The sequence below is a fragment of the Phalangium opilio genome, unplaced genomic scaffold, assembly GCF_054372755.1.
Source record: "Phalangium opilio isolate 3A_F unplaced genomic scaffold, DU_Popi_V2 ptg000092l_1, whole genome shotgun sequence".
Classification (NCBI taxonomy): Eukaryota; Metazoa; Arthropoda; class Arachnida; order Opiliones; family Phalangiidae; genus Phalangium; species Phalangium opilio.
Window position 1 is genome coordinate 2,541,712 of NW_028324197.1, and position 9,388 is coordinate 2,551,099.

The following is a 9,388-nucleotide window of genomic DNA, read 5'->3' on the forward strand; positions in this document are numbered from 1 at the left end:
TAAAAGAGGAAACAAAAAGGAAAAAGCCAACGGCACGCAGTGTTCCCAAGTACTGACTGCGCTCGACGCTGCTTAACTTCGGTGATCGGACGAGAACCGGTGTATTCAGCGTGATATGGCCGTTGCCGAGAGTGCTAGTTAATAATTTGAATTTAATTCACCTTGATCTTTATAAAACAATAACAAAAAGAAGATATGTTGGCTTTTTTCATATCTGGTGGAAATTAAAAGAGGAAACAAAAAGGAAAAAGCCAACGGCACGCAGTGTTCCCAAGTACTGACTGCGCTCGACGCTGCTTAACTTCGGTGATCGGACGAGAACCGGTGTATTCAGCGTGATATGGCCGTTGCCGAGAGTGCTAGTTAATAATTTGAATGTAATTAACCTTCATCTTTATAAAACAATAACAAAAAGAAGATATGTTTGATTTTTTCATATCTGGTGGAATTTAAAAGAGGAAGCAAAAAGGAAAAAGCCAACGGCACGCAGTGTTCCCAAGTACTGATTGCGCTCGACGCTGCTTAACTTCGGTGATCGGACGAGAACCGGTGTATTCAGCGTGATATGGCCGTTGCCGAGAGTGCTAGTTAATAATTTGAATTTAATTAACCTTCCTCTTTATAAAAAAAAAACAAAAAGAAGATATGTTTGATTTTTTCATATCTGGTGGAATTTAAAAGAGGAAGCAAAAAGGAAAAAGCCAACGGCACGCAGTGTTCCCAAGTACTGACTGCGCTCGACGCTGCTTAACTTCGGTGATCGGACGAGAACCGGTGTATTCAGCGTGATATGGCCGTTGCCGAGAGTGCTAGTTAATAATTTGAATTTAATTCACCTTCATCTTTATAAAACCATAACAAAAAGGAAGATATGTTTGCTTTTTCATATCTGGTGGAAATTAAAAGAGGAAACAAAAAGGAAAAAGCCAACGGCACGCAGTGTTCCAAAGTACTGACTGCGCTCGACGCTGCTTAACTTCGGTGATCGGACGAGAACCGGTGTTTTCAGCATGATATGGCCGTTGCCGAGAGTGCTAGTTAATAATTCGAATTTAATTCACCTTCATCTATATAAAACAATAACAAAAAGAAGATATGTTTGCTTTTTTCATATTTGGTGGAAATTAAAAGAGGAAACAAAAAGGAAAAAGCCAACGGCACGCAGTGTTCCCAAGTACTGACTGCGCTCGACGCTGCTTAACTTCGGTGATCGGACGAGAACCGGTGTATTCAGCGTGATATGGCCGTTGCCGAGAGTGCTAGTTAATAATTTGAATTTAATTCACCTTGATCTTTATAAAACAATAACAAAAAGAAGATATGTTTGCTTTTTTCATATCTGGTGGAAATTAAAAGAGGAAACAAAAAGGAAAAAGCCAACGGCACGCAGTGTTCCCAAGTACTGACTGCGCTCGACGCTGCTTAACTTCGGTGATCGGACGAGAACCGGTGTATTCAGCGTGATATGGCCGTTGCCGAGAGTGCTAGTTAATAATTTGAATGTAATTAACCTTCATCTTTATAAAACAATAACAAAAAGAAGATATGTTTGATTTTTTCATATCTGGTGGAATTTAAAAGAGGAAGCAAAAAGGAAAAAGCCAACGGCACGCAGTGTTCCCAAGTACTGACTGCGCTCGACGCTGCTTAACTTCGGTGATCGGACGAGAACCGGTGTATTCAGCGTGATATGGCCGTTGCCGAGAGTGCTAGTTAATAATTTGAATTTAATTAACCTTCCTCTTTATAAAACAATAACAAAAAGAAGATATGTTTGATTTTTTCATATCTGGTGGAATTTAAAAGAGGAAGCAAAAAGGAAAAAGCCAACGGCACGCAGTGTTCTCAAGTACTGACTGCGCTCGACGCTGCTTAACTTCGGTGATCGGACGAGAACCGGTGTATTCAGCGTGATATGGCCGTTGCCGAGAGTGCTAGTTAATAATTTGAATTTAATTAACCTTCCTCTTTATAAAACAATAACAAAAAGAAGATATGTTTGATTTTTTCATATCTGGTGGAATTTAAAAGAGGAAGCAAAAAGGAAAAAGCCAACGGCACGCAGTGTTCCCAAGTACTGACTGCGCTCGACGCTGCTTAACTTCGGTGATCGGACGAGAACCGGTGTATTCAGCGTGATATGGCCGTTGCCGAGAGTGCTAGTTAATAATTTGAATTTAATTAACCTTCCTCTTTATAAAACCATAACAAAAAGAAGATATGTTTGATTTTTTCATATCTGGTGGAATTAAATGAGGAAACAAAAAGGAAAAAGCCAACGGCACGCAGTGTTCCCAAGTACTGACTGCGCTCGACGCAGCTTTACTTCGGTGATCGGACGAGAACCGGTGTTTTCAGCATGATATGGCCGTTGCCGAGAGTGCTAGTTAATAATTCGAATTAAAATTAAGTGAGACAAATTAACCTTCATCTTTTTAAAACAATAACAAAATGAAAATATGTTTGCTTTTTTCATATCTATTGGATTTTATAAGAGGAAAAAAAAGTGAAAAAGCCAACGACACGCAGTGTTCCTAAGTGGTCTCCCTCCCAAGTACTGACTGCACTCAACGCTGCTTAACTTCGGTGATCGGACGAGAACCAGTGTATTCAGCGTGATATGGCCGTTGCCGAGAGTGCTAGTTAATAATTTGAATTTAATTCACCTGCATCTTTATAAAACAATAACAAAAAGAAGATATGTTTGCTTTTTTCATATCTGGTGGAATTTAAAAGAGGAAACAAAAAGGAAAAAGCCAACGGCACGCAGTGTTCCCAAGTACTGCCTGCGCTCGACGCTGCTTAACTTCGGTGATCGGACGAGAACCGGTGTATTCAGCGTGATATGGCCGTTGCCGAGAGTGCTAGTTAATAATTTGAATTTAATTCACCTTCATCTTTATAAAACCATAACAAAAAGGAAGATATGTTTGCTTTTTTCATATCTGGTGGAATTTAAATGAAGAAACAAAAAGGAAAAAGCTAACAACACGCAGTGTTCCCAAGTACTGACTGCGCTCGACGCTGCTTAACTTCGGTGATCGGACGAGAACCGGTGTTTTCAGCATGATATGGCCCTTACCGAGAGTGCTAGTTAATAATTCGAATTTAAATTAAGTGAGACAAATTAACCTTCATCTTTTTAAAACAATAACAAAATGAAAATATGTTTGCTTTTTTCATATCTATTGGATTTTAAAAGAGGAAAAAAAGTGAAAAAGCCAACGGCACGCAGTGTTCCTAAGTGGTCTCCCTCCCAAGTACTGACTGCGCTTGAAGCTGCTTAACTTCGGTGATCGGACAAGAACCGGCGTTTTCAGCATGATATGGCCGTTGCCGAGAGTGTAAGTTAATAATTTGAATTTAATTCATCTCATCTTTATAAAACAATAACAAAAAGAAGATAGGTTTGCTTTTTTCATATCTGGTGGAAATTAAAAGAGGAAACGCAAAGGAAAAAGCCAACGGCACGCAGTGTTCCCAAGTACTGACTGCGCTCGACGCTGCTTAACTTCGGTGATCGGACGAGAACCGGTGTATTCAGCGTGATATGGCCGTTGCCGAGAGTGCTAGTTAATAATTTGAATTTAATTAACCTTCCTCTTTATAAAACAATAACAAAAAGAAGATATGTTTGCTTTTTTCATATCTGGTGGAATTAAAAGAGGAAACAAAAAGGAAAAAGCCAACGGCACGCAGTGTTCCCAAGTACTGACTGCGCTCGACGCTGCTTAACTTCGGTGATCGGACGAGAACCGGTGTATTCAGCGTGATATGGCCGTTGCCGAGAGTGCTAGTTAATAATTTGAATTTAATTAACCTTCCTCTTTATAAAACAATAACAAAAAGAAGATATGTTTGATTTTTTCATATCTGGTGGAATTTAAAAGAGGAAGCAAAAAGGAAAAAGCCAACGGCACGCAGTGTTCCCAAGTACTGACTGCGCTCGACGCTGCTTAACTTCGGTGATCGGACGAGAACCGGTGTATTCAGCGTGATATGGCCGTTGCCGAGAGTGCTAGTTAATAATTTGAATTTAATTAACCTTCCTCTTTATAAAACCATAACAAAAAGAAGATATGTTTGATTTTTTCATATCTGGTGGAATTAAAAGAGGAAACAAAAAGGAAAAAGCCAACGGCACGCAGTGTTCCCAAGTACTGACTGCGCTCGACGCTGCTTAACTTCGGTGATCGGACGAGAACCGGTGTTTTCAGCATGATATGGCCGTTGCCGAGAGTGCTAGTTAATAATTCGAATTAAAATTAAGTGAGACAAATTAACCTTCATCTTTTTAAAACAATAACAAAATGAAAATATGTTTGCTTTTTTCATATCTATTGGATTTTATAAGAGGAAAAAAAAGTGAAAAAGCCAACGACACGCAGTGTTCCTAAGTGGTCTCCCTCCCAAGTACTGACTGCACTCAACGCTGCTTAACTTCAGTGATCGGACGAGAACCAGTGTATTCAGCGTGATATGGCCGTTGCCGAGAGTGCTAGTTAATAATTTGAATTTAATTCACCTGCATCTTTATAAAACAATAACAAAAAGAAGATATGTTTGCTTTTTTCATATCTGGTGGAATTTAAAAGAGGAAACAAAAAGGAAAAAGCCAACGGCACGCAGTGTTCCCAAGTACTGCCTGCGCTCGACGCTGCTTAACTTCGGTGATCGGACGAGAACCGGTGTATTCAGCGTGATATGGCCGTTGCCGAGAGTGCTAGTTAATAATTTGAATTTAATTCACCTTCATCTTTATAAAACCATAACAAAAAGGAAGATATGTTTGCTTTTTTCATATCTGGTGGAATTTAAATGAAGAAACAAAAAGGAAAAAGCTAACAACACGCAGTGTTCCCAAGTACTGACTGCGCTCGACGCTGCTTAACTTCGGTGATCGGACGAGAACCGGTGTTTTCAGCATGATATGGCCCTTGCCGAGAGTGCTAGTTAATAATTCGAATTTAAATTAAGTGAGACAAATTAACCTTCATCTTTTTAAAACAATAACAAAATGAAAATATGTTTGCTTTTTTCATATCTATTGGATTTTAAAAGAGGAAAAAAAGTGAAAAAGCCAACGGCACGCAGTGTTCCTAAGTGGTCTCCCTCCCAAGTACTGACTGCGCTTGAAGCTGCTTAACTTCGGTGATCGGACAAGAACCGGCGTTTTCAGCATGATATGGCCGTTGCCGAGAGTGTAAGTTAATAATTTGAATTTAATTCATCTCATCTTTATAAAACAATAACAAAAAGAAGATAGGTTTGCTTTTTTCATATCTGGTGGAAATTAAAAGAGGAAACGCAAAGGAAAAAGCCAACGGCACGCAGTGTTCCCAAGTACTGCCTGCGCTCGACGCTGCTTAACTTCGGGGATCGGACGAGAACCGGTGTATTCAGCGTGATATGGCCGTTGCCGAGAGTGCTAGTTAATAATTTGAATTTAATTCACCTTCATCTTTATAAAACAATAACAAAAAGAAGATATGTTTGCTTTATTCATATCTGGTGGAAATTAAAAGAGGAAACAAAAAGGAAAAAGCCAACGGCACGCAGTGTTCCCAAGTACTGACTGCGCTCGACGCTGCTTAACTTCGGTGATCGGACGAGAACCGGTGTATTCAGCGTGATATGGCCGTTGCCGAGAGTGCTAGTTAATAATTTGAATTTAAATAACCTTCATCTTTATAAAACAATAACAAAATGAAGATATGTTTGCTTTTTTCATATCTGGTGGAATTTAAAAGAGGAAGCATAAAGGAAAAAGCTAACGGCACGCAGTGTTCCCAAGTACTGACTGCGCTTGATGCTGCTTAACTTCGGTGATCGGACGAGAACCGGTGTTTTCAGCATGATATGGCCGTTGCCGAGAGTGCTAGTTAATAATACGAATTTAAATTAAGTGTGACAAATTAACCTTCATCTTTTTAAAACAATAACAAAATGAAAATATGTTTGCTTTTTTCATATCTATTGGATTTTAAAAGAGGAAAAAAAAGTGAAAAAGCCAACGACACGCAGTGTTCCTAAGTGGTCTCCCTCCCAAGTACTGACTGCACTCAACGCTGCTTAACTTCGGTGATCGGACGAGAACCGGTGTATTCAGCGTGATATGGCCGTTGCCGAGAGTGCTAGTTTATAATTTGAATTTAATTCACCTTCATCTTTATAAAACAATAACAAAAAGAAGATATGTTTGCTTTTTTCATATCTGGTGGAATTTAAAAGAGGAAACAAAAAGGAAAAAGCCAACGGCACGCAGTGTTCCCAAGTACTGACTGCGCTCGACGCTGCTTAACTTCGGTGATCGGACGAGAACCGGTGTATTCAGCGTGATATGGCCGTTGCCGAGAGTGCTAGTTAATAATTTGAATTTAATTAACCTTCCTCTTTATAAAACAATAACAAAAAGAAGATATGTTTGCTTTTTTCATATCTGGTGGAATTAAAAGAGGAAACAAAAAGGAAAAAGCCAACGGCACGCAGTGTTCCCAAGTACTGACTGCGCTCGACGCTGCTTAACTTCGGTGATCGGACGAGAACCGGTGTATTCAGCGTGATATGGCCGTTGCCGAGACTGCTAGTTAATAATTTGAATTTAATTCACCTTCATCTTTATAAAACAATAACAAAAAGAAGATATGTTTGCTTTTTTCATATCTGGTGGAATTTAAAAGAGGAAACAAAAAGGAAAAAGCCAACGGCACGCAGTGTTCCCTAGTACTGACTGCGCTCGACGTTGCTTAACTGCGGTGATCGGACGAGAACCGGTGTTTTCAGCATGATATGGCCGTTGCCGAGAGTGTAAGTTAATAATTTGAATTTAATTCATCTCATCTTTATAAAACAATAACAAAAAGAAGATAGGCTTGCTTTTTTCATATCTGGTGGAAATTAAAAGAGGAAACGCAAAGGAAAAAGCCAACGGCACGCAGTGTTCCCAAGTACTGACTGCGCTCGACGCTGCTTAACTGCGGTGATCGGACGAGAACCGGTGTTTTCAGCATGATATGGCCGTTGCCGAGAGTGTAAGTTAATAATTTGAATTTAATTCACCTGCATCTTTATAAAACAATAACAAAAAGAAGATATGTTTGCTTTTTTCATATCTGGTGGAATTTAAAAGAGGAAACAAAAAGGAAAAAGCCAACGGCACGCAGTGTTCCCAAGTACTTCCTGCGCTCCACGCTGCTTAACTTCGGTGATCGGACGAGAACCGGTGTATTCAGCGTGATATGGCCGTTGCCGAGATCGCTAGTTAATAATTTGAATTTAATTAACCTTCATCTCTATAAAACAATAACAAAAAGAAGATATGTTTGCTTTTTTCATATCTGGTGGAATTAAAAGAGGAAACAAAAAGGAAAAAGCCAACGGCACGCAGTGTTCCCAAGTACTGACTGCGCTCGACGCTGCTTAACTTCGGTGATCGGACGAGAACCGGTGTATTCAGCGTGATATGGCCGTTGCCGAGACTGCTAGTTAATAATTTGAATTTAATTCACCTTCATCTTTATAAAACAATAACAAAAAGAAGATATGTTTGCTTTTTTCATATCTGGTGGAATTTAAAAGAGGAAACAAAAAGGAAAAAGCCAACGGCACGCAGTGTTCCCTAGTACTGACTGCGCTCGACGTTGCTTAACTGCGGTGATCGGACGAGAACCGGTGTTTTCAGCATGATATGGCCGTTGCCGAGAGTGTAAGTTAATAATTTGAATTTAATTCATCTCATCTTTATAAAACAATAACAAAAAGAAGATAGGCTTGCTTTTTTCATATCTGGTGGAAATTAAAAGAGGAAACGCAAAGGAAAAAGCCAACGGCACGCAGTGTTCCCAAGTACTGACTGCGCTCGACGCTGCTTAACTGCGGTGATCGGACGAGAACCGGTGTTTTCAGCATGATATGGCCGTTGCCGAGAGTGTAAGTTAATAATTTGAATTTAATTCACCTGCATCTTTATAAAACAATAACAAAAAGAAGATATGTTTGCTTTTTTCATATCTGGTGGAATTTAAAAGAGGAAACAAAAAGGAAAAAGCCAACGGCACGCAGTGTTCCCAAGTACTTCCTGCGCTCCACGCTGCTTAACTTCGGTGATCGGACGAGAACCGGTGTATTCAGCGTGATATGGCCGTTGCCGAGATCGCTAGTTAATAATTTGAATTTAATTAACCTTCATCTCTATAAAACAATAACAAAAAGAAGATATGTTTGCTTTTTTCATATCTGGTGGAATTTAAAAGAGGAAACAAAAAGGATAAAGCTAACAACACGCAGTGTTCCCACGTACTGACTGCGCTCGACGCTGCTTAACTTCGGTGATCGGACGAGAACCGGTGTTTTCAGCATGATATGGCCGTTGCCGAGAGTGCTAGTTAATAATTCGAATTTAAATTAAGTGAGACAAATTAACCTTCATCTTTCTAAAGCAATAACACAATGAAAATGTTTGCTTTTTTCATATCTATTGGATTTTAAAAGAGGAAATAAAAGTGAAAAAGCCAACGGCACGCAGTGTTCCTAAGTGGTCTCCCTCCCAAGTACTGACTGCGCTCGACGCTGCTTAACTTCGGTGATCGGACGAGAACCGGTGTTTTCAGCATGATATGGCCGTTGCCGAGAGTGCTAGTTAATAATTTGAATTTAATTCATCTCATCTTTATAAAACAATAACAAAAAGAAGATATGTTTGCTTTTTTCATATCTGGTGGAAATTAAAAGAAGAAACACGAAGGAAAAAGCCAACGGCACGCAGTGTTCCCAAGTACTGACTGCGCTCGACGCTGCTTAACTTCGGTGATCGGACGAGAACCGGTGTATTCAGCGTGATATGGCCGTTGCCGAGAGTGCTAGTTAATAATTTGAATTTAATTAACCTTCATCTTTATAAAACAATAACAAAAAGAAGATATGTTTGCTTTTTTCATATCTGGTGGAATTTAAAAGAGGAAACAAAAAGGAAAAAGCTAACGGCACGAAGTGTTCCCACGTACTGACTGCGCTCGACGCTGCTTAACTTCGGTGATCGGACGAGAACCGGTGTTTTCAGCATGATATGGCCGTTGCCGAGAGTGCTAGTTAATAATTCGAATTTAAATTAAGTGAGACAAATTAACCTTCATCTTTTCTAACGCAATAACAAAATGAAAATATATTTGCTTTTTTCATATCTATTGGATTTTAAAAGAGGAAAAAAAGTGAAAAAGCCAACGGCACGCAGTGTTCCTAAGTGGTCTCCCTCCCAAGTACTGACTGCGCTTAAAGCTGCTTAACTTCGGTGATCGGACGAGAACCGGCGTTTTCAGCATGATATGGCCGTTGCCGAGAGTGTAAGTTAATAATTTGAATTTAATTCATCTCATCTTTATAAAACAATAAC

At 39.5% G+C, this 9,388-nt stretch overlaps 1 non-coding gene and 37 pseudogenes across 1 annotated transcript; all 38 read right to left on the reverse strand.

Annotated features, from left to right (window-relative positions):
* Positions 1-24: 24 nt before the first annotated feature.
* LOC149642213 (5S ribosomal RNA) lies at positions 25-127 on the reverse strand (annotated as a pseudogene).
* A 122-nt stretch (positions 128-249) lies between these two features.
* LOC149642214 (5S ribosomal RNA) lies at positions 250-352 on the reverse strand (annotated as a pseudogene).
* A 122-nt stretch (positions 353-474) lies between these two features.
* Positions 475-577, reverse strand: LOC149642215 (5S ribosomal RNA; annotated as a pseudogene).
* A 122-nt stretch (positions 578-699) lies between these two features.
* LOC149642216 (5S ribosomal RNA) lies at positions 700-802 on the reverse strand (annotated as a pseudogene).
* A 122-nt stretch (positions 803-924) lies between these two features.
* LOC149642217 (5S ribosomal RNA) lies at positions 925-1,027 on the reverse strand (annotated as a pseudogene).
* A 122-nt stretch (positions 1,028-1,149) lies between these two features.
* On the reverse strand, positions 1,150-1,252 carry LOC149642218 (5S ribosomal RNA; annotated as a pseudogene).
* Positions 1,253-1,374: 122 nt separating this feature from the next.
* LOC149642219 (5S ribosomal RNA) lies at positions 1,375-1,477 on the reverse strand (annotated as a pseudogene).
* Positions 1,478-1,599: 122 nt separating this feature from the next.
* On the reverse strand, positions 1,600-1,702 carry LOC149642220 (5S ribosomal RNA; annotated as a pseudogene).
* Positions 1,703-1,824: 122 nt separating this feature from the next.
* Positions 1,825-1,927, reverse strand: LOC149642221 (5S ribosomal RNA; annotated as a pseudogene).
* Positions 1,928-2,049: 122 nt separating this feature from the next.
* On the reverse strand, positions 2,050-2,152 carry LOC149642222 (5S ribosomal RNA; annotated as a pseudogene).
* Positions 2,153-2,273: 121 nt separating this feature from the next.
* On the reverse strand, positions 2,274-2,376 carry LOC149642223 (5S ribosomal RNA; annotated as a pseudogene).
* A 137-nt stretch (positions 2,377-2,513) lies between these two features.
* On the reverse strand, positions 2,514-2,632 carry LOC149642224 (5S ribosomal RNA; annotated as a pseudogene).
* Positions 2,633-2,754: 122 nt separating this feature from the next.
* Positions 2,755-2,857, reverse strand: LOC149642225 (5S ribosomal RNA; annotated as a pseudogene).
* Positions 2,858-3,219: 362 nt separating this feature from the next.
* LOC149642226 (5S ribosomal RNA) lies at positions 3,220-3,338 on the reverse strand (annotated as a pseudogene).
* A 121-nt stretch (positions 3,339-3,459) lies between these two features.
* LOC149642227 (5S ribosomal RNA) lies at positions 3,460-3,562 on the reverse strand (annotated as a pseudogene).
* Positions 3,563-3,683: 121 nt separating this feature from the next.
* Positions 3,684-3,786, reverse strand: LOC149642228 (5S ribosomal RNA; annotated as a pseudogene).
* A 122-nt stretch (positions 3,787-3,908) lies between these two features.
* Positions 3,909-4,011, reverse strand: LOC149642229 (5S ribosomal RNA; annotated as a pseudogene).
* Positions 4,012-4,132: 121 nt separating this feature from the next.
* Positions 4,133-4,235, reverse strand: LOC149642230 (5S ribosomal RNA; annotated as a pseudogene).
* Positions 4,236-4,372: 137 nt separating this feature from the next.
* LOC149642231 (5S ribosomal RNA) lies at positions 4,373-4,491 on the reverse strand (annotated as a pseudogene).
* A 122-nt stretch (positions 4,492-4,613) lies between these two features.
* On the reverse strand, positions 4,614-4,716 carry LOC149642232 (5S ribosomal RNA; annotated as a pseudogene).
* Positions 4,717-5,078: 362 nt separating this feature from the next.
* LOC149642233 (5S ribosomal RNA) lies at positions 5,079-5,197 on the reverse strand (annotated as a pseudogene).
* A 121-nt stretch (positions 5,198-5,318) lies between these two features.
* Positions 5,319-5,421, reverse strand: LOC149642234 (5S ribosomal RNA; annotated as a pseudogene).
* A 122-nt stretch (positions 5,422-5,543) lies between these two features.
* LOC149642235 (5S ribosomal RNA) lies at positions 5,544-5,646 on the reverse strand (annotated as a pseudogene).
* Positions 5,647-5,768: 122 nt separating this feature from the next.
* On the reverse strand, positions 5,769-5,871 carry LOC149642236 (5S ribosomal RNA; annotated as a pseudogene).
* Positions 5,872-6,008: 137 nt separating this feature from the next.
* LOC149642237 (5S ribosomal RNA) lies at positions 6,009-6,127 on the reverse strand (annotated as a pseudogene).
* A 122-nt stretch (positions 6,128-6,249) lies between these two features.
* Positions 6,250-6,352, reverse strand: LOC149642238 (5S ribosomal RNA; annotated as a pseudogene).
* Positions 6,353-6,473: 121 nt separating this feature from the next.
* LOC149642239 (5S ribosomal RNA) lies at positions 6,474-6,576 on the reverse strand (annotated as a pseudogene).
* Positions 6,577-6,698: 122 nt separating this feature from the next.
* On the reverse strand, positions 6,699-6,801 carry LOC149642240 (5S ribosomal RNA; annotated as a pseudogene).
* Positions 6,802-6,922: 121 nt separating this feature from the next.
* LOC149642241 (5S ribosomal RNA) lies at positions 6,923-7,025 on the reverse strand (annotated as a pseudogene).
* Positions 7,026-7,147: 122 nt separating this feature from the next.
* LOC149642242 (5S ribosomal RNA) lies at positions 7,148-7,250 on the reverse strand (annotated as a pseudogene).
* Positions 7,251-7,371: 121 nt separating this feature from the next.
* LOC149642243 (5S ribosomal RNA) lies at positions 7,372-7,474 on the reverse strand (annotated as a pseudogene).
* A 122-nt stretch (positions 7,475-7,596) lies between these two features.
* Positions 7,597-7,699, reverse strand: LOC149642244 (5S ribosomal RNA; annotated as a pseudogene).
* A 121-nt stretch (positions 7,700-7,820) lies between these two features.
* Positions 7,821-7,923, reverse strand: LOC149642245 (5S ribosomal RNA; annotated as a pseudogene).
* Positions 7,924-8,045: 122 nt separating this feature from the next.
* On the reverse strand, positions 8,046-8,148 carry LOC149642246 (5S ribosomal RNA; annotated as a pseudogene).
* Positions 8,149-8,508: 360 nt separating this feature from the next.
* Positions 8,509-8,627, reverse strand: LOC149642247 (5S ribosomal RNA). Its single transcript, XR_016372127.1, has one exon. It is a non-coding gene; the product is annotated as a 5S ribosomal RNA (ribosomal RNA).
* A 121-nt stretch (positions 8,628-8,748) lies between these two features.
* Positions 8,749-8,851, reverse strand: LOC149642248 (5S ribosomal RNA; annotated as a pseudogene).
* Positions 8,852-8,973: 122 nt separating this feature from the next.
* Positions 8,974-9,076, reverse strand: LOC149642249 (5S ribosomal RNA; annotated as a pseudogene).
* Positions 9,077-9,213: 137 nt separating this feature from the next.
* On the reverse strand, positions 9,214-9,332 carry LOC149642250 (5S ribosomal RNA; annotated as a pseudogene).
* Positions 9,333-9,388: the final 56 nt, after the last annotated feature.